A 23,945-nucleotide genomic window follows, 5' to 3' on the forward strand; every position below is an offset into this window, starting at 1 on the left:
TATTTCTACATATACATGTAATACTAAATTGAATTTTAATACATAATAATGAATTTCGTAACCATTGCGTAACAGCTAAAATTTTTTTGTTAAAACTTTTTTGGCGCTTACAATATTTTTGCTATCTCTATTTAAAGATTTTTGAAGGCTTTCAGGCGTTTAAGGTAATACTTGCGATAAAAAATTTGCAACAATGTGCAACACGTTTTTTGTCACTTTGTTTACAGTAAACGACGAAATTGTGATGAACAAAACAGTTTACATTCACTTCTTATCTAAAGCTTAATATATCAATTCTAGTTCTAATCTAGAATGTAAACCTAAACCTATATACATACAGCATGGCCCATTAAGAGTAGGACAATTTTGTTACATGTATATCTAAACCGTACCTATGTATAATAAAACTGTAACCTTAAATGACCTAACAATAACCATGACTATAACTATGAAAGAGAGAAACCCTGGTGCTTTTGGGTTTGATTGCGTAGTTTTCTAAAATTACAATCAAATATATCAATATCTAAGTCATCGCAGGGACAGCCACAAGATCGTTGTAAGTCCTACACATTCTTGTTGTAAAATGGAAAAAGAAGTATTATTAGTACACACATTCAATATAAATGGTCTAGGACTTTATGATTTTTTAATATTGATTCTGTCGGTTACACTAAAATATAAGATCACAGTTGAGCTAACGATACAATTAGCTTTTGCTATAATTTCCATTTGATGTAATTTTGAGAAATGTTGACGCGTCCTTTACATTCATGCGTCAGTTACATTTTGAAATATCGTTTGCAATAAAAAAGTTGTTTAGGTAAAAGGCGGTCATGGTTCGATATGTATTGTAAGTAAGTGTAACTATGATGCTCTAGATCGCGAAATGTTTTTACAAGAGTATCTGTTTACACAGAGAGAGATCCAATTTGTTACGTTAATTTAATATTGATGAAGGTCAATTCAATTACTTTATTAGAAAAATGTACAGTCGTAAAAGCTTGTATTTCTTTGACATGGATTCAGAAAAGACACACTAATTCCTTTCGGTTTCCTTTATCCATGCTACATCGATGTCTGGAAACCGCTTTTCATTAACTAATAGCTTAAGTTTGTACAAATTTATAATATAGGAAATGAAACTATTTTTCCGGATTTATATCGCGTAGGTATATTTGTTTTTTCAAACAAACCGACGTTTCGGGTCCTTTACAGGTCCCATGGTCACAGTTGACTGAGGTGGTCAGTCATCAACCAGTTACGTCTAATATTAATGCAAACCACCCTATTTTTTCACTATAGTTACAAAAATTATTAATTCAATACCTTATTTTTAATTTTACAAAGAAACATTCCAATTTACGCTACATTACGTTTTACAAATTATTTTATAGAATGAATTTTTATTAAATTAAATTAATTATTAATTAATAATAGAAATTGGAATAAATTAAAACATATTAATTAGTACTGCAGTCTTATGTCCGTTTGGGATTTTACATCAGAGGAAATACATCCCATCTGGAGGTACGGAGAAACCATCTTCCCTTTTGAAATTAGGATGTTTTTAATTTCAATTGCCTCTCGCAGCATCCTGGGTAGATAATGGACTTCTTTTGCAAGGGCCTGGGGTTTGTCAAACTTTATTGAATATGTAAGCTTATCCATGACATGCTCACGGACTGCAGACTTGTTTACGCGACAATGTTTGACATCAGCTATATATGTTCTTTCACGTGGGTACAAATACTTCGCTTCGTTTGTCCAATATAAGAGAGACCACACTCACAGTCAAGCTTGTAAACTCTTGCATCCTGTAAGGGGATGTTATATTTCACGTGTCTTAGGAACTGAGAAATCTTCCTCGGGGGCTTGAAATAGGTCTCGATACCGGAGAGCCCATCGCTATACTGTCGATTTGTAGGTAGAATTCATTATTCCACAATAGATAGCCTGATGTTTGGCATTGTTCTAATAATTCTGCATATTCAATGGACATATTATATTCCCTTAGCTTTCTACGTACAATTTCAATGCAGTATTTTACTGGTAGGTTGGTGAACAGCGACTGAACATCAAAACTGACCATGGTGTCATCATCAGTTAACCGTAGATCTTTGATTCCACTGATGAAATGGTATGAATCCTTCACATGTGTAGAAGTGTTCCCTCTCAATGACGACAGTTCCTTTGCCATGTGTTAAGCCAGTTTGTAGGTTGGTGTGTCAATCTGGCTAACTATGGGATGGAGTGGGTTGTCAGCCTTGTGTATTTTTCTCGAGTAAGATTCGGTCTGGGCTGTTTATTTGAACGCAATATTGACGAAACGTGTTGGCGTATTGCCTCCAAATCTTCCTTTCTCACGTTGTTTTTAACTACACAATCCTCGACGTTACAAATAATTTCTTCGTATGCAACACGACGAGGAGCCACAGCGAAATTCCAACCCTTTTGCAAAACTGAATTAGCAGACTGATCTAAAGTTTTATTCGATAAGTTTTTTTTTCTTAATGAATGGCTTGTGAGACTACTTAGGGTCGTAATCCAGAACTCTACTCAATGCTCAAGTCAGGGTCTGAGTATGATTTCAAGAACTGGAAATACGACCTCTACTCAATGCTCAAATCCTGACTTGAGCATTGAGTAGAGTTCTGGAATACGATCCTTAGTCTCAATTCTGCCAGTGTCCGTTTTCTAGTTTCATAAACGTTATGGAGGATGTGTTAGAATTTTGTTCGGTGACTCAGAGGGAGAATCGAAGAGATTTTTACACAAATTGAATTGTAGAACAAAAGAGACGGCACAAATTAGACAACACAAGTCGTTAGAAACATGTAAATATGTTAAATATAATGTTAGTGCATGAATAATATTTACAGTTTGTTCCATAAGTTTATCACAGATTGAGGTTGTGTTTGATCATTTGACAGTGACGTATGCATTAATATTAGACATAACTGGGGGCCTACCATAACCTTTCCGAAAACAATCTTATTTCAATGTAAGCTTAAAGTAAGCTTATTGTAATATTACATAAATTCGTACCATGACGAACCTGTCTACCAAGTAATGAATTATTGCAAAAGTGATTGAAAGAACGAATGATTTCACAATATTGTCTATTCCTTACTAAAAATAGGAATGAGATAACGCTATGTGAACTATATAACGCCATCTCTTTCTTTTTTGAAGTTCCGAACCTTTTTATCGTAGTATAATGTTTAAGTAGCTGAAAAATAAATAAAACAAGCTGAGTCTTGATAGTCACGTTGTGAGTTCGGAACTATAAGTCTAGTGTCAACTGTTAGTTTCGCCAAGGAGCATATAGATGTCGCTGTTATAATTGAACGAAATAAACATCGCGTGTTTTTATTTAACGAAAAATTATTTGGTATGTGCTATTAAATAAAAAAATAAACGATTTATTGAAGAGATTTATGTAAACAAATAAGTTCAACTTAACTTTTAATCATTACAAATCAATATTAAGACAATAAAACTGAAAATAATATTATTCCATTGCATCCTTGTAACTATTTCAAGATTGCTAAATTTGACATAAGTGCAATATTACTTTAATGTTAAAGTCGCGTCATAGTACGAACTGAGTGAATGAATAGTCCCAAAGCTGCCAATAAAACAAGTCGTGTGCCTGTTGGTAAGCTACACGCCTGCCCATAACAGTTATAGTGCCACTCAGAGCTTTAAATCGCAAAGATCTGAAGTGCACTGCCTCTGCGCCTGTCACCCTGAGACATAAGTTGACAAGTCCCATGTGCCTGCAATTTGAGCAGCACCCTTACCCTTCAAAACCGGAACACAGTAATGCGGACATTACTGCTTAGCGGCAGAAATAGATAAGGCGGCAGTGCTTCCGGGACGAACTTTTCACAAGGAGCTCTATTGCTCCTAATTATTTAATATAAAGCAATAATATATGACCTATATAGTTTTTATACATCAAAATAGCATCCAAATATAAAATAATTATGTACTTCAGAATCATTTAAAGTAATGTTGTATTATTGTAATTAGTAATAAAAAAGGTTAATGGATTTTTTACACAGAATTTTGTTGTATGAAATGATGCGACAGACTTAGTGCACGCTATGTTGCTACACGATATAGTACTACATTGATAACAGATGACACTTAGACAGACTTACCGTAACTATTGTGGGTGTAGAGCGAGGCCGGTTATTTAATTATGTTAGCAATTATTATATTCCCGTGACGCTTTATTAACGACTGTAGGGGTTTTAGTTTGGTCACAAATAATGGTATTTGAATATAGTTTTATATTCAAATACATACAGGTTAAACAAATACAGGTTCCTAGCAGATTCTTTATAAATGAAAAAATCTTATGTGTCGCTCTTTCTTGATGATGAACTTGTCTTGTAATTTTTTTTTAAATGAGTGCGCATATCACCTCCATCTCACCTGGTGGAAAGTGACGATGAGGTCAACGATGTATCAAGCACACCTAAATAATAACAATAATAACGCACACACTCAACACAGCCCCGCACTAGGGAAACCCTGTGTTGCGGGTGCCATGGACACACACATGGAATAAATGTAGGCCATACACATATTTCTCCCGGCTTGGGAATCGAACCCAGGACCTCTGTATGGCAGTCCAGCATGGTAACCGTTCGGCCACGGAGGCAGTTTGTAATAAAATAATGCCTATTTATTCACTCTCGTCTTGAAAAGGTCCAAGTTATAACTTTCAGGGAACAAGTCTGCAGGCAGTGAATTCGAACTCCATAGCCGTTCGCCATATAAATTTGGAAGCCAAACTGTTCGTGCGAATCCTTGGATTATCCACAAAATAGGGGCGGAATCTCAGCCTACGCCAAGTCCCCCGATGATGGAAAGGGGAAGGCGGAATCAAATTATGCAATTCCATCGCACACTCTCCGTGATATATCCTGTAGAATACCGATAAGCAGGCAACTTTACGGCGGTGTTCAAGGTTCTGTAGCTTCGCCTCCATTAATTCCGACTCTTAGGTATAAGCCTCTTGACACGTTTGTCGATTGTGTCCAAGGTTTATCTCTGTTTTCTCTTTTATCTTTTTTGTTTTTTTTTTACGATACTAAGTGACATTACTAATAAGCTGTGCGCCTGCTGTTAAGCGATACGCATTTTCATAGCAGTTGCATTGCCACTGCGCCTTACCCAGAGACATAAGTTGCCAAGTCTCATATGCCTGTAATTTCACCAGCACACAAGAGCGATTACACACTACGTCCTACGATTCGTATCAGTTCCGAATCCGAGAGATGACGTTCCAAAATGTCACAGGGATCATTTTATCTCTAGGTGTACAATGATGCTTTGAATCGCAAAAATCTGAGGGACACTGCCACTGCACCTGTCACCTTGAGACGTAAGTTGACAAGTCCCATGTCCCCGTAATTTCATCCACACCCTTACCCTTCAAAAACAGAACGCAGTAATGGTCACATTACTGCTTGGCGGCAGAAGTAGGCAAGGTGAGGCAGTACTTCCCTGCACGAACTCTTTCCCAAGGAACTCTACTACTGCTAAAATACTATATTTTCTGTCTTCTTTTTACACTTTAAGTGAACACAGTAAAGTATGATCTCGTATTTCAGTATAATGACCTCAGTATCACTTCGGTAAATGCCTGTTCCTATGGGAAATGACACTATTTTGTTGGATCTAAATGGCGTGTATTTGTTTTTTCAAACAAACCAACGTTGAAAAAACAAATATACTTTATTTGGACCCGAAAAATAGTTTCATTTGAACTTAAAAAAATTTCAAGATAGAACTCTGCCTGTTCCTTCTTTTTGTAATATGTTACATAAAAAAAATATGTTCATCAATATTATAACTACGGTATAGTATTAACAAAAAAAGACAAAAAACTATGTATGTTTAAAATTCACATTGCGTATTCCTATCCACGCGAGCGTTTTCCTCTTGCACACGCTTATTTTTCCTGACAGAACATTCCACACCACAGCACAGCGTATTTGTTATAGGTAGGCCACTAATTAATTGGTAGATATTCCCCTCTTAGGGGAATTCAATGTGTATGTTGTATTTTTCACTCGAAATCACCCGGCGTCAGTGTTATAAATAAATTAAAAATTTCCAAACAAACGGTTATGTAATACATAAGTCAAAATGTTGAATGTTGCGTTCCGTTCGTTGTTTTTGACTTAGGTCAAATATTAAATTAAATAATTATTTAGCTGTTTAATGGATGTTTTGTTAACATAAGGCAGAAATAGGTAACTCTTTCACAAAAAAGAGCTCCTTGTGAAAGAGTTACCTATTTCTGCCGCCAAGCAGTAATGTCAGCATTACTGTGTTCCAGTTTTTAAAAGGTAAGGGTGCTGGTGAAATTACAAGCACATGAGACTTGTTAACTTATGTCTCAGGGTGACGGGCGTAGTGGCAATGCCCATCAGATTTTTGCGATTTAAAACTCTGAGTGGCACTGCAATTGTTAAGGACAGGCGTGTAGCTTACCATCAGGCGCACGACTTGTACGTCTCTTCACTTGATACCTATTGTAAAAAAAAAAAATTGCGAATACTATATGTTCATACGTGTGTCATCTAACTCGCGTTTTTTTTTCAAACAAACCAACGTTTTGGGTTTTTTCAGGTCCCATTGTTATGACTGATTAAGATGGTGATTCATCAATCAAGTATCGTACGTTAAAGTCATAAGCCTCATACGTCCATTAATGTGGACTTTTGAGTACGCACAAAAACAGAATTCATAATCACCATCTCAGCCTGTTAACACTCACTGTTGCGTATAGGCCTCCTCTTTTGCACACCAGCTCAGTCGATCCTATGCTAGTCTCATTACAGACTTCCTAGAAATTACTTTATATGACTACCTATGGGATAAGTACCTTGTGAAAGAGTTCGTCCAGGATAGTACAGCGTAGTAATAGGTAAGGTGGTAAAGTAATCTTAGCATTACTGTGTTCCGGTTTTGAAGGGTAAGGCTGCTGGTGAAATTACAGGCACATGGGACTTGTCAACTTATGTCTCAGGGTGACGGAAGCAGTGGCAGTGCCCCTCAGATCTTTCCAATTAAAAACTCTGAGTGGCACTGTACAGTGGACAAGCGCAGTACTTGTTCGTCCAGTCGCTTGATGTATTAAAAAAAATATACCTAAACTAAATTATGTAATAAGTTTTAAAAGTACAATCATAGGTATAATCATCGTTGGTCTAGAAATGATATTTAAAGCTTTAGTTGCCTGATGTTGCGCTTGAAGAGTAAAAAAGGGATCAGTATCCAAAAATGGAGGTTCTAGATTTTCAAAGTCAGCCGACGATATTTCTAATATTAAACAACAAACACCCTGCGTTGAACAAGTATACGAGTAGATAGTTTTTGTACAAAAAAATATTAATATAATTTTTGCTATAAAAATATTCCAATTTACGCCACATACGATTTACAAAATATTTTAATAATATGATTTATTTTAACAAAATTGTCAAACTAAAAGAAAATTTAAAAAATAAAATATGTGTCTCTTTTTTAATGTGCAGTCAAGTTAATGTGTAAGTCAATTCATTTAAAATATGAGCTTCCAACCCATTAAACTACTTAGATATGCAACGTATGTTTAATATCTTGTTAGTGTGAATAAAATTTCTATTTCGCCTTTTATATTCATTAGTTATTAGTATCATTTAATTTTATAAAAGGCGAAACTTGTTGAAACATTCCGTAATTATATTTTTTTACAGGAAGTAATTAAAATTTTTGTACGCCTCAGTACCTGCGCCACGCCACCCCTTGCGTGTTGGCCACACACTCGTAACACTGTCATATGTCAGGGTGGTTCCAAAAGGTGCAATGAAAGTGTTTTGCTTTTCATGTTCGTAAAGTCATAAATACGCAGGCTTAAGAGGTAAAATTATACCCTAATAAAAAACAGTCTTCATATATTATAAAGACATATAATTAAAAAAACATTACAAATGTTTTAATTAAGCCTGGACAGTAACAGCGTTGGCCGTAAAATTAAATATTAGAATATAAACAGAACCTCGTTTCGCTATATGGATCTCAAAAAATCAACTACGGACTTTACAATGGGACTCCTAAATGCTTTATTTGTAGTTGGCACCTACTGCTTTTCCAAGCAAAATTCAATGATTTACAAACATTGAACATTTTGTATTGAATCAGTATAAAAAACCCCGGCAAGACAAGTAATTACATTTTTGCGTACGGTATTATTTAATGCTCTCCATTAAACGTTTAAAAATGTGATATGATAAAAGATGTTTATTTATTAGGTTTGTATTATGGTTTTAATTTCTTGCAGTTAAAGTAAAAATCAGAGTTTATTTCTGTTAAAAAAGTCATTTGTAACCAGATCTTGGGGCCTACCATAACCTTTCCAAAAACAATCTTATTTCAATGTAAGCATAAAGTAAGCTTTACTCATTTTCGTACCACGACAAACCTATCAACCAAGATAGCTAAAGTGACTGAAGGAACGAATGATTTCCCAAAATTGTCTATTATTCCTTATTTTTCAATAAGGAATAATAGACAATTTTGGGAAATCATAAAGTAGTAGTAGTAGTAGGAAAGAAATAACGCTATATGAACTGTATAATGCCATCTCTTTCTTTTTAATGTTCCGAATCGAGTTATCGTAGTATAGTGTTAAAGTACTTAATATTATTTACATTCAGAGAATTTTAACTGCCAAAAAAAGAAAAGTATGCTATAATGAAATCTATTAAAATTACGTTGTTTACAATTATTATTCCGCATTTTCATGAAGAATAATAAATAAAACAAGCTGAGTCTTGATAGTCACGTTGTGAATTCGGAACTATAGTCTAGTGTCAACTGTTAGTTTCGCCAAGGAGCACATAGATGGCACTGTCATAATTTTACGAAATCGCGTTTTTTGTATTTTACGAGAAATTATTTCCTATGTGCTAATTAATAAAAAATAAACAAAATATTGAAGAGATATATGTAAATTAATAAGTTCAACTTAACTTTTAATAATTACAAATCAATATTAAGACAATAAAGCTGAAAATATTATTGTTTCCATTGCATCCGTGTAACTATTTTAAGATTGCTAAATTTGACTTAAGAGCAATATTACTTTAATGTCAAAGTCCCGTCATAGTACGAACTGAGTGAATGAATAGTCACAAAAATGGTAATAAAACATCATAGTTTTAACATTACAAATAAGCTTACTTTAAGCACGTTATAGTATGAAAAGTCAATGTAAGGTTAAAGTAATATTGTTTTAAGAGGTTATGGTAGGCCCCCAGCTCACATTAGCATTAATTACTGTAGTTATTTTATGTTTCTTTTACTTTTAAAGTATATACAGTAGAATCAGATTTTGCTTAACGCTTATTTTCTTGTTGAACACCCTGTATTACGTACCTATGCGTATAAACTGGTTATATTATAGCAATAGGAGGGGTTTGTCAACACTAGGCAATGTTCGTGTCGCATTTCTTTTTTATTACACTCATATCTCGTCGTACCTGTTTCCAGGAATCTAAGTACAAAACAAACTGTCCAAGTAAAATTATCAGAATCTCATCAACTGTCATGTATATACGGGCAGAGTCATTCATCAGGGTTCTTTACAGTAGGCTTAGAATTAGTGCAAGTACACAAAACTCGCCATAATTTTCTCTTCTCTCTCTTTCTTATTTATTTAACGACTATGGTGATAAGTTCTAGACAACATGACGTGTATTGGTTTGTTCCGAAGTAAGAAACTAAGGCACTTGTGCTATGGAAACAACGACGGTACCACAAACACTCGGACTCTGGGCAATATACAAAAGTTAGTTTTCTATATGACCTGGTCGGGGATCATAACCGGAATCTTAGCGAAGGCGACACCATGAAAAGCGATGTGTAAGCTACTCGATCACGGAGATTTTCGTAGGAGAAGATAATACGTGTGACGTAGTTTTTGAGAGTAATTTAAAAAGACGTAAGTTTTTTTTGTTTCGTTCTAAATCTGCTGCACTCAGTTATTTGTCTCCCCATAATTTCATACATCTCTTTTTGTTTTGGTGCTAAATTTTCCACCTATATTTATATGCCCTGGAGATCGCAATGTTCAGTCTTTTCATTCTATTCTACGTTCTCAGCCATTATCGCTCTTAAAGTGTATTTCGTTAAGGTTTTAATTTCAATATTATAGTTTTTAGTAACCATTGTCATTACTTCAAACTTTTAGGGTATAGGTTTTGTCTTCTTCATGGCGAATTAATAACACAATGATATTCCACGTCGAAAAGTAGTTATACTATAGTTGACAAGTCGTAACGCTTTGCTGGTATGCTGGTAATCGCTATCTGCAATCACAATTCTCTTATCTATCGCTAGATTTTTTTCTATAGGTACTTTGTAATACAAACCAGCCTACGTAATTGCTAACAAATTCGTATTGTGCTCAAATTTCAATTATATATAAAAATAGTTATTAATTATTATAATATTAATATTATTATTTTTTGTTTTAATGGTACCAAGTGAGGGGCGAACTAGCAGTGCGCTTCTTGTTAAGCGACACGACTGTCCATGGCAGTTGCACTGTCGCTGCGCCTGTCACCCTGAGACATAAGTTGCTAAGTCTCATGTGTCTGGAATTTCACCAGCACCCTTACCTTCCAAAATCGGAGCGCAGTAATGCTCACATTTCTGCTTGTCGGCAGGAATAGTGCGATTACAAATATCTATGTGATATAAATATAGATTTTCGTAAATTTTCTTTAGGTCTATTAGTAAGAAACTATTTAGGTAACCTTCAATGCAGAACACAACTAAGCCAATCCAACCGAAGAAGTGATATCATCACATACTTTAAAAAAAAAAACTTGTTTTATACACTTCACTAAATAAACAGAAATCCCCTGTCAATCTAACTTTGTCCGAGTAGTTAACAGCAGCTGGCATTTCTTTAATTTTAATCTTGTGAATCAAATTACTACATCTGAATATCACCTGTTGGTTAACAGATCTTTAATAACAGGTTCTGTCTGAAGTCAGTATACTGTGTAATTATATAGCCTCAGTGTTATTAGGTGATAGATATATATAATTGTAAAGGAGTAAGTAATGTATTAGTAAGGATGCTCTGGATAATGGAGGTCACAGTCAAGTGAAGTCGTATAATTAGTCTTTGCAATATAAATGTGTAGAGATATATCTTAAATAAAAAAACTTTTATAAATATGGTTATTAGTAAGTTGTGACACATTTCTAATTGTAGATATAATTTATTGGTAGATATCGCAGAACCTGTCTGGGTTGGTGTCATCGGTCTTTGTAAGGCTGCTAGCAGATTGATTGCACGTTTGAAGTTAATGCGTGAAGTTGATAAGGACTTCCTTCATGCATTAATTGCATGCTGTGGATCTCGACTTCATGCAGTTAATGCGTGAAGTCTTTATCCGAGATTTCGACTGCATGAAGTTGATACCGACTTCACGCATTAACTGCATGGAGTCAAAACCGACTTTATGCAGTCGAGATCGATTTCATGCAGGTAATGCGTGAAGTTGATTACGACTTAAAGTCAATCTCTTAGCAGCCTTAATATATCTACTAAAATTAGAAAAAACAGTCACAGGAGACTCGAAATGTTATATTCCAAAACCAGCAAAATATCGATTCCTCCTACGTAATTATAGATAATAAGCGACGGAGATAGGTATTTTTTTCCATTAATCACTATATTTTTGTGTAGGTATATTACATACTCAATATTAAAATTGTAAAGCATGCAAATTAATGTGTATGTATCAAATTCCATTGAAATGCCTTGACAATCATTTTAGTTCTTTCAATACATTAAATAGTCTCTCTGTAGAGTTGTGGATTTGGGATTTTGACATTTTAGGTGGGTGGGATCGATATATAAGATGTTAAGGATTCTTGCTTATTATCTCAGACGTCGATAAGCCGCGGTATAGCATTTTCCATCTGGTAGACTGTCCGTTTTCACGTGATTTGCTGTCATAAAATTGTTTAAAAATGTAAACATAATGTACTTTCACATTTCATAAGTCTGTAAAACTTATTTATTTTCTTCTAGAACAAAGAAACTATGAGTAGGTACTTTTCGTTTAGAGTTGCTGTGACGTCTCACTCCTTAGAGTTATTATACTGTTTTAAGTAGTTCGTAGAATCCATTTCTCGTTTTGTTTTCTCAGAACAAACCCTGATGTTTTGATGTCTGTACTGTGGCGAGTCACTCTAGTTCTTTTTTGTGGTCAGTGGTCGAGCGACTGGTTTTATTTTATTGAGGTCCAGACCGCCCGTGGCTTTGCTATGGCTAGATTAATTACAAAAATTTTAATCACTCAAAAGTCACACACAAATCTTCTACCGTATGTCGACATTTAATGTTTGCGTCATTTGTTTTTTCTGCTTAAGTGCCTACCTGTAATTTGATTTAGACAACATAACATATTACTTTTTCGTTTAATAGTTGTCTGACGAGTCAATTTTGCAAGACAATAATGAGTAATAATAACATTCTTCACCCACATGCATTTTGATTATAGAAACACGATTAGATAAAAACCATAAATTGAGGATCTCCAATCCTTTTAAAATAAATAGAAATAAAACTATCTATAAACCGTGGGCAACGAGATATAATCGGTGAAAAACTGCCTATTCTACATAGAAACTGCTCTAGACACCGCCTGCGCTTCAATCTGACCAATACCAAATGAATAAATAAACTCCCACACAAAACTTATCGCCGGCCCACGTATTACAAAACACTTGACATCAACTAAGAATAAATCTGTGAATATACAATGCAATAAAAAGATTTCATCGTCAAGACACTCAATATTTATATCTACCGGTGAAAATAAACTTAAAAAGTAGTTAATTCGCTCCTAAACTCCATCACTATCTTCGCTAGAGAGCGAAATCTGTGCTAGATTTCTTAGTACGCCTTGAGACGCGAATCTCAAAGGCGATGGAAAATTTAAAGAGTTTGAAAAGAAAATTAAGCAACCTGAGGACCGAGTACATTTTGAAAGCCTTCTGGCTTAAGCCGTTGCATCGGTAACTTTGTTAGGTCCGGCGAGTTAGTCGAGTTACCTCGTTAACGCGCAAGGAAAAAATTATACAAGTAAAACTGGAATTAATCTGCGTTTTTTTCTAGTTATGCAAAGGAAATTCTCAGCACTAATGAGCTGAATTGTTAGCTCGCGCCTGACGGCCGCTTTTGTGGCAGGTGCTTCTGTTTAGGTTTGTAGCGCAAACTTCATTAATATTAACGTAGTGAATTCTTTCGTATAGGTTGACTATATTTGTGTTGATTTTGAACTGCAATTATAAAACTCATATTTCAGTGTTGGATGTGTATTTTCATAGGTCCATTATTTAACTTGAAATAAAAGGCTTGTATGTGGGTGACTTTACGACCCCGAGTAAGTGACCAGCGATGGGGAAGAAATTTTCATTTCCCGAAACGTTTAGTCGTGGTAATATTTCAATTTGGCTATCATTCAAAGCAACCCTCCCGCAGTGCGTTGACCATTGTTATTGGGTAATAAAGACATATGAAGCCCCGCTGGTCCCCCAACATGCTCCTATCTAACGTTCGATCGATCGAACAGTTGTAACAAGCGCCGCACATTATCCTAACGCAATTAAACGTGTAACATATGAGGGTGGTCGGCCTCTGGAACCTTTGCCTGCATGCAGAATGAGAACCTGTCAATCTTCTTTGTATTTGGGCTTTAATTATCCATGTTTGTAATTAAATTTACGCCAGTTTCAGTCAATCAGTTTTTGGAAACTTAGGTATAATGTTATAAGGATTATTTTGTTTACACTTACAAAAACAGTTTAAGCCAATCAATTCTTTTTAATATTTAGAAGAGTAAAATGAAGCATTTACTTTGGTTTCTTGTGAACCCGTCCATTCCTTTAAGAGCAGTTTGTATTGAAATAGATGCCTGTCGGCTGCTCTGCTACGATCCACGGCTCAGATAAATTCATCCCATTTTTCTCCCGCTCACGAGCCGTCACCGTATAAATGTTTCGAGTGTCTTTTTTTGTACCAACTCAAAGAATTACAACATTAATAAACCGAAATGAACCTTTTAGCGAAATGTCAAAAGGTTTACGGAGATCTTCGTTGTAACGAGTCGCGCTTAACCGTAATGAAAACAAGAGAACACTCACTCTGTTATCCGGTCTTCAGCTCGTGCTTGGCTCGCGGACCGACGGATGGACGCTTTCTCCGAGATAAGCTAGGTGGCTCTGGCCCTTTGTTTGACCCACCACATTAATTCTGTTATGATGTAACGACTGTTAAATTGATTGTAAGAATGTTCATGGCTTTTATTATCGCCGGTCTTGTTTGGAGTTATCTGCATTTAACTATAGAGCGCAGTTAATAACGCTGGGCGAAGTGTGTTGATTGTGAAAAAAAAGTGAATCAAGCGCGTGTTTATTCGCTTCTTTAGAAAGATAAGTCTGGACCATGGAGTATATTCAAATTTCGTCAGCTGGAGGAATCATAGCACTCAGGTGAGGCGGCACGCGACCGGGTCGGCCGGTCAGACGGGTGTTAGTTTCGAATCAGTCCGGTGAGCCCGACCGTCCAAGCACACATTTCCGCTTGATTAGACGAGTTGCCCGGGACACCTGCGCCACATGTGAATTGACTTTTCTGCGCCTTCTGTTTTGAAATTCGGATCGCACGCAAAGTTTTACAGTTGAGTCAAAGCGGCATTAGTCTAAAGAGTGCGCTTTGACCTTTGTCAAATAAAGTACTCCGAAGCGATTTATTTTTGTTCTCTGTCGAAAGTTAAATGTCTTCTCAAGAAAAAAGTTTCCGTATTTTTATCTTGAATTGGTGTCTGTTGTTATATCTTTCTATTACAATTAATTTAAAACAAACAATAATATTTTTATAAAGCAAACATTCGTGTTTTCCTGCCATATCTGCTTTCGGGGAAAATGAGAAGAAAAACGAATTATGAGGATCTATAAAAGAGATATTGCTTGTTTATGAAGGTCTGTTTTTATAGGGCCCTAAGGGAGAATCTCCTTTATCGATGCTTTATAATGGCCGTAACAGTTATTCAAAGAGATAATAAACTTTGTGGGTTTAATATGTTACAAATATAGGACAGTAATTTGTTTCATGATCGTTCATGAACTCAGGTATATAGATTTTATCATTCTTTCTTTAAAAAAAATGTCGTTTCTCAAGGAAATTTCCCTTGTTTCAGATTATGCGGAGTGCAGTTTGAATACAATTGGAGCTCATGATTCCGTGTAACGGGACGTTATAACATCAAGCAATTGGCTGCACTTGGGTAAGGCTATTATGATTGCATTACGTTATATGTACTGTAGAGCCTCAAAGAGAACTGGCAGCAGTATGCAGTCAAAAGGCTCTATTGTATGCTGAGCGCCACACCATGGTTTGTCTACCTTACGCCAATCCAGTGGACTTGATAGTAACAGACACGCCGTTCACTTCAACCTTAATAGGCATGAATTTATCTTACAAATTGCAGTAGGCTTACATCTGAGTAGACACCGACGAATGTTTCCACTGTTCAAATTATGGGATTCCAACCCATTAAGATTGTTGTGTAAACGATGTTTGTTGAGTTCACCTGCTAACATGAATCCGCAATCACATCCTAAAGAAAAGGGTAATTTGTATCTTTTTTTCAATAAAGCAACACCTGTGCCCGGGCCATTTGCGATGTTCCCTCTCTAAGCTGTAAGCTTTGTAAATGTTGCACCATTTGTAGCGAGATTGAAAAACTGTTTCGTATCCAGACTGCAACAGTTTGTTACCAGTGTTCACTCATATATCACGTTGTTCACTCTACCATCTCGTAATGAGCAAAACGTCAATATCTGTAGTTTTCATATTGCGTAGAATTTCGAGTATAGTTTTCACGTTTATTACAACTACTGCGTGAAGCTTAGGCTTTTGTTATTCACCATGTATATTGCACAACTTTCAATTGATAGTCTCAAGTTTAAACAAAGCATGGCATACTTATTAGTATAAAGTGAAACGGACTCTAGTTGTAATATTAACTGCCTCTGTGGCCTAACGGTTACCATGCCGGACTGCCACGCAGAGGTCCCAGGTTCGATTCCCGGGCCGGTAGAAATAGTTGTATGGCCTACAATTATTTCTCTCGTGAGTTTGGATGTAATTTGTGGTTGTCTATATGTGTGTCCATGGCACCCGCGACACAAGGTTTCCCTAGTGCGGGGCTATGTTGAGTGTGTGCGTTATTATTTAGTATTTAGGTTTAAACAGTACAGTGTTTTAGACAATTGTAAGGTATAAATAAACAAATAATGTATGTACTTATAGTCCAGCACTAACTAAGGAAACTCTGTGTCGGGGTGCCATGTACATACACATGAACAACCACAAATGACATCCAAGGGTACGAGAGAAATAAATGTAAGCCATACAAATATTTCTCTCGGCCTGGGAATCGAAGGCAGGACCTCTGCGTGGCAGTCTGTTCGATGTACAATGTTAGTAATGTGAAATTTAGTTTCTGTCATATTTTATTTACAAAAGTATTGGATGTTGTATTTACAAGAGGGGGCTTTAAGATAAATTGCTAAAGCGCGGCGTCTTCTGTGAACACCAGAAGGAACTAATTCAAATATTTACGTATTATTCAGTAATAGACATTTATACCATTTTACATGTGTATATTGATTTGGTCTGATTTCGTTCTTGTAGACATGCACGAGTATGCACTGTGCATAATCAGATTTTTACTATATTTAGGAAATCAAACTATTTTTCGGATCTAAATCTCATATATTTGTTTATTCAGACAAACAAACGTTTCGGGTCCTTTACAGGTCGTATGATTAACCAGTGTATAGTCATCAAGCAGTTCCGTAAAATATTAAAGCAATAACAATAAGCGACAAAAATAGGGTGCTATTATTTTATAGTTGCAAAGTTATTAATTAAATATTTAAAATTTTCCAAAGAATATTCCAACTTACGCTGCATATTATGTTTTTGCATATTATTTTCTTGTAACAATACGATTTTTATTAAATAATATTTATTATTGCTTAGTAATGGAAATTAGAAATAAATTTAAATTAAGACATGTTAAATAGTACATACAGTATTTGTCTGCTTGGAATTTTTCATCAGAGGAAATACTGGATCCCAAACTGGTACGGAGAAACCACCTTTCTTGTTGAAATTAAAATATGTTTTACTATATTGCTTTAAAATAAATTGCAGTTAACCATCAAACAGATCCTTTTCAACCCTCTACCACATATCAAAAAATATAATTCTTCGAAACAAACGTCTGTCAACTGCACTCATGTTTAGCCTCGCTATGACAATGTCCGGAGTCCGGCAATGAAATATGACCAATCATTTTTCAATGACACTTCCTTTGGACAGATTTAAAGCGGTGTGTTTGAGCGATTCGTATTTCCAATGTGTCAATCATACGAGTGGCTGACTTCAAATGATCAAGGCAAATGATCGACGTGAATGTAGCCGGGGTATTTCGCGATTTTCACTGAATTCGGGGACAAATACGTCTCTATCTGAGAAGAAATTGAAATTATGTAAAATGAGAAATGTGTAAACTCTAAAGGAAAATGAGCTGTAAAATTTTCTGGCCGTTACCAAGATGTCAGAAAAAATATGAAAACAGGAGATCAAACGGTTATTAAACAGCTACCCTTGCGGTCAGTGTCCTATTATGATGTAGGATATTTCAACCCTAAATGTCATTGGAAGCACATTTACAAAACACTGTTATTCTAGAAAGAACCACACGCCATACATAGAAGACATTTAGAAATATTACCATTATAAAACTATATAACCGTTATTAGGTAACTTTATTTCTTCCTGTCAACTCCAGTGTATGGTTACGTTGAGTTAACGACGTCAAATCACCGTGGAAACTCGGTAAACTGCCCAGTTTCATTATCATACAAATTTTAGTTGGGTTCTATTACTTTGCAATTTCCTTGATTAAGGGTATCGTATCGGCGTACCTACGTTCGGCGGCGACAGCCCGGCAAGTAGGGTTGTGTCTTCTCCAATGAATATTTATGCCTCTAAACAACTCTTTTTTTGGTTATGGTATTACAAGGACTGTATTGTCCCTTATAATATTGGTCTACTTTATTTTATATTCTTATAGTTCGGTAGTGGCGGCCACATTTAAGTTACGAAGAGCTCTACAGAGAAGACATCTATCTTTTTTGATATCGGGCAAAACTATAAGAGTGAAATGCAATCCTGAACAGTAAATTTTTATAGGCTATTGTAAGCAATGAATGTTTATAGTAATACGGCCTATACTTATATCAAAACAGGCATTCTGGCAAGCACGTCGTTCTACTTTGAAGCATCTCGTTGTTCCGCGAACCTAACTGGTCTTCTTTAGGTTCATGCGGGCTCTAAATTGAAGCTTCGACTGCCGGTCACACATTACGTTCCAGCATCGATATGCTTTATCAGACCGACTCAAAGGTGGTTATCCGAAAATAGGTCAGTAGGGATTTAACATCGGTTTACTCTACTATGCATACGAGAACCTCGCAGTTCTCTTATCCGCTTTGTGCTCGTGTTTAGCACGACAATCATTTTGCGCACATTGTCCATATAAGCTCTTTGTTTGGTGGTTAATAGTACAATCCACCCATTTTGTGTTTCAAATACCGACGGACAGCAAATAAGCATATCACAGACACAGGAACACTTCATTTTAATTTAGCGTTAACTAAAACCTATCGATGAAGCGAAATCAAGTTTTCAAACATTTGCATCTATATAATAAAGATACATTTAGCTTTTGATATTCATGAAGGCTTTGTGAACCACCGAGTACACAACCAAATGGAAAGGTAGATAATAAAAAAATGACCTCGAAAGTAAAATCAAATACTCCCGTTGAAAACCCGTAGTAAAGCATTTTTGGGTTGAAAACGTTCATGTTTTAGGAATGGCCCGTCAAAACAAATGGCGGGTGAAAAATTCAACGGAATATAAACAAAGGCTTGTTTGGTTGTAGATTGTAGCGAGGGTAGCGAGCGAGCGCCTCATTTCGGCAGGAGGATAAGTGCGGGCGTAATCTGTGCTTGGGCTCGTGTAAATGCAAATTGTCCCATAAAGCCATCGCCTCGCTTCGTCCCCCACCGGCATTCGCCTCTTAATGAAGAGCAGCTCCTCTGCTCCTCGGACTTCGGTGTCCCACGCTCGTCATCTCAACAGCGGTTTGTGCGGCTTGTACTAGACGATATTAAACTCGGCCCTAAATTGGTATGGAACGTAATTTGAGTTTCTGTAACAGCTTTCCGATAGATCGGTTGGTAATCAAATTTGCTCAAAAGACGGCTTGAGATGATTATAGCCTATTACTTTAACGACCACGTAGTTTTAATTGTTTTACTCGCGTAAGTAATAAATTGAACCTCGAACTTTGTAGGTGATATAACTTTTGGTTAATCTCGCATAGAATTGAAATGAAAACTAAAGATCGTGAAACCAATCTATTTTGTATTATTGTTAGTAAGTTTTTTCAATATTTATAAATATTTAAAATATATAGTATGTTTTGTGTTTGATCTTGTTTTGAGTCACTTTCAACTCGGCCATTCAGGATCTTCCAAGAACCTCGTAAATACCCAATTACATGTCTTAAACTTAACTCCCAATCAACGTTCGTATATGACAGAGGAACAAAAGGCGTTCCCTTAAGTCGGTAGGTGAAACAATACATCGAGTGCGTACTGGGACCCCGTGTTGAATTACAAATACGACGACTTGACGTGAATTCGAATGGAGCTGACTATTTGTGCTGTGCCGTCTATAGTTTCTTTGATACATTATTGGATGACTAGCGTTTGTCTCTTTGTCCGCACCAGAACGTTAAAATATTACTTGTTATATTCCATCTCCATGACAAAGCGTAAGAAGGTATGTAAAATTTTGTTGAAATTGATTGAATTATTTGGCTTTTGTTTGCGATGTCTACCTACTTGGAAAGTATTCCTAATATCAAAAACGCATTGCCGGCTATAAGTATTTAAAGTCTCGTGTACTTTAGTTGCTGCTGGTTTACCCTACCGTTGAATCCGAAATACAGCAGTGCTGCTTTGTGGTAGGATTAGTTATGGCGGTATTACCTACCCAGGCGAGTTCTTTGTATACGAAGGACCTTGCTACCAGTAAGTATGATGTATAATCTATTTACGACATGATTTACGTTGCACTGGTTTTTGGAGAATGCCAAAGGCAGTATTTGAATTTATTTCTTGCGTAAAACTAACAAAAAAATTGCGACGATACAGGGCTTTCCGGTGTGATGTACAAATTAAGGTGCGTTGCGATTATGGTTTACTTTCAACACAGGACTAGTTCTCGTATGCGGAGACAATTTCTACATTTTGAAAAGTCACATTGTTAACGTCTGTAAAAAGCGTCATCAAAATTTCGATTGTTCAAAAAACTAGGTGCTATTCACCGTATCCATTAAATTTTTGAAAACGTAATTTTTTTTTTATGATTGTGTGATTTTTGATTAAAATCTTTATTTAATTAAATGCATTCTTGTATCATTTCAGTGCTAAAGTAATGTGTCTGTCAAAGTGAAAAGTACGTCAAAATTTTGCCCGAAAATTTAATTTTCCTGCCATATTTGTATACTTTTCTTTTTGTGCGACATCCCGAAACACTTCCTACTCATCGTATATCGAGTACTGAAGGTTGACTCAAATATCTATAGTGAGATTCTGGGAATATCAAAATCTTTTTAGAATCGACATACGTTGAATGTTTTTTGAAATTTCTGACTGCGTCATTTTCTCTACCACACGAGAATCATTGCGAAATACGTTTCGGCTATTCATTACAAATAAAATATTCCCTCAAGGTGTGAGTTGGTATATAAAAAATACTAACGACTTGGTCAATTACAAAGCATTTTAAGCATTTTTTACTTGTCGTAATGTTATGACTTAGATCACTTTGATCGTGACGAATGCTGCAGGCGCTGGGATTCAATAGCACTCATAAAATGTTTGTAGTATTGGTTCACGAGAAACAATTATTGAGGTTTGAGAAGACATTATATTCAAAAGCAGTCAAGCGCAACGGTGAGAACCTTTGCTTTCAATCTACATTTGATCCGAACGGAACGCGTCGGTTTTTTAGACCGCAAGATTGAGTTTCGTTATTTTTTTTGTTTTCAACCTAGCTGTTATAAAATGTAGGTAGAGTTACTTTTGCGCTGTCATCGTTTAGTGCGATTTTTTTTCGAATCATTAATTGTTGATTAAAATTACTTATGTATGTATGCATGTGGGCACTTTATTGGACCACAAAATAAATTACAAATTTTAACAAACATTTTAAATTATATAAAATTATAATATATAATAACGCACACATTCATAGCCCCGCATTAGGGAGACCCTGAGTCGCGGGTGCAATGGACACATATAAATAACCACCACACATAGGCATTTACACTCAAATACACGAGATAAATAAATGTAGGCTATACAGATATTTCTCCCGGCCCGGGAATCGAACCCGGGACCTCTGCGTGGCAGCCAAGCATGGTAACATGGCAACATGGACGTAGTCGATAAAAATGTTGGTTTACAAAAGCGAGCTTTTCCCATAAAGGAATTTCTTTCAACTTTATTTCTGAAAAACTGAGAATTTAGCATAGTTCTTATTCCGTAGAAAAAGTGACTACTTCGTCTTTAACATGCGTTCGTAAGTTAGGCTGGCCACGATTTTAGCACTCGATTTTTAAATTGCAATAGCATCTATTATTAGTTTGTTTTTTTAAATTTTGATTAAAATAATGTGGTGGCTTTTTTCTAACTATAACGTCAAACAGACCGAAACACTGCGGTTTTATGGTCCATAGGCCCACGTCAGATCTTTTTTAATTTAAAAAACACCAGTTCACCGCGTCTGATATCCGATATCACCTTTATTTGGTAATGTATCGTGGATAAAGATGACCGGATAACAGTGGCCACTGAGGTAGGCGGTCGTATTCGTGGGAGACCGTTTAGAATCACTTATAGACAAGTATTTTGACGTTAGTAACCTTTCATGGGAAACAAGGTTTCGATTTCACGGTGAAAATGTGGAGTTTCGTATACTACTTCTCGCGTGGTGTGATTGTTATACTACTGATTTATTATGGACCGTTCCTAATATACTAAAAAAAATTTATGGCGCCGTCTATCTATTCGGACGTAATAGGTGGTAATCAAAAGTTATGTAGACGTGAGTCTAGGTAAAATATATGGAATCGAAACGTTATGATATATAATAACAATAATAGTAATAAAATAACTGTTTTTGTTAAACGTTATGAGTATCATAAGTACTTTTGACCGTTACTGAAGAAAAACTTGAAAATTATTTCGTAAACGGTCATCACCATCATCATCATTTCAAAAGAAAGCGTCCGCTGCTAGACGTAAGCCATAAAAGTTAAAATTTTACTATCAACCTCATAAGACCCCGTGTATATTAAAATGTACATAATGTGTTAAGTGATTCAGACCCAGATAACATTATTCCTATAAACACACTTTTTTGTATGACAATAGGGTAAAAATACGTTTTTCATACAAAACTGAGGGCATACTACTTTGGGCGCGGAGCATGTAATTAATTATATTTCGTATATTTTGACGCCAAATGTACATTCGTTTGGCGTCTTGCGCTTTTCCTATTGTAGTTTACTGGGCCTTGGCGTTTACTGGGCCTTGGACTCTTTTTTTTTTAATTTAACTAAGTAACGGGATGAACAAGTCGTGCGCCTGATGGTAAGCGACACGCCTGTCCATAAAAGTTGCAATGCCACTCAGAGCTTTAAATCTTAAAGATCTGAGAGGCACTATCACTGCGCCAGTCACCCTGAGACATAAGTTGAAAGTTTCAAGTGCCTGTAATTTCACCAGCACCCTTATCTTTCAAAACTGGAATGCAGTAAAGCTCATATTACTACTTGCCGGCAGAAATAAGTAAGGTGGCAGTACTTCCCAGGACGGACTCTTTCAAAAGGAGTTCTACTGCTATTTAAAGTCTGTTATACTTATACTTATGTATACTTTACTGCTTTTTTGAATTTCATAAAGCAGATCGCGCTAAATGTTTAAACTTGTTTAGTTCAAGCCTCCCTATAAAGCGCACACCACTCAGCTAGCTTCGTGCAATAGCTTGCGTTTTGTATTCGTCTTTAATAAAACCATGACAACACTGAACATGTCAGCTGCCGTGTGAAGATTTAAGTACGTCTGCCTCGAGATCTTTAAGGTTAGATCAGTGACCTGTGTAAAGCAGCAGGAAGCAGCTGTCAAGAAGCAGGTTGTAAAAGTGGCATGTAGAACGGTACTTCCGCGGATGCAGTTTTTACGTTCGCATGCCATCAAGGCTCTGTGGAATTCCGATACGTTGTTACAATTTCTACAATGACAAGTAGCAATTTATGCAATGGTTGTTATGTTAGTTGTAGGTTGTATGTTATGTATGTTGGTGGTGTATATTGTTCTGAATGATACTTCCCAGTTACTTGAATGCTCTTAACAATTGCGTTTTTTTATGATACCAAGGGCTTATGGCTCTTCCATTGTTTTTTTCTTCCGTGATACAATGTGACTGGACGAATAAGTCGTGCGCCTGACCGCCTGGCGGTAAGTGACACGTCGCTCTAGAACAGTTGCAGTGAGGGGGCACTTCTACATGACTACCACTATGCCCGTCACCCTGAGACATAAGTTGAAAGGTCCCATGTGCCTGTAATTTCACCAGCACCCTTATATTTCAAAACCGAAACACAGTAATGGTCACATCACTACTTGGCGACAGAAATAGGTAA

The 23,945-nt window shown here is 36.1% G+C and overlaps 1 protein-coding gene across 2 annotated transcripts in view; it reads left to right on the top strand.

Annotated features, from left to right (window-relative positions):
* Positions 1–23,945, top strand: part of LOC113230148 (leucine-rich repeats and immunoglobulin-like domains protein 2) — a 76,723-nt gene that overhangs the window by 39,506 nt on the left and 13,272 nt on the right. Inside the window, exon 2 of one of the 2 annotated variants that reach the window (XM_026463937.1) lies at positions 15,288–15,374. The exons of the other annotated variant lie outside the window; for it this stretch is intronic. The gene's annotated coding sequence lies outside the window, so the exon portion shown is untranslated. The remainder of the gene's footprint in view (positions 1–15,287; positions 15,375–23,945) is intronic. 2 annotated transcript variants of the gene reach the window in all.

This window comes from Hyposmocoma kahamanoa, unplaced genomic scaffold, assembly GCF_003589595.1.
Source record: "Hyposmocoma kahamanoa isolate Upper Pololo Valley unplaced genomic scaffold, ASM358959v1 63, whole genome shotgun sequence".
Lineage (NCBI taxonomy): Eukaryota > Metazoa > Arthropoda > Insecta > Lepidoptera > Cosmopterigidae > Hyposmocoma > Hyposmocoma kahamanoa.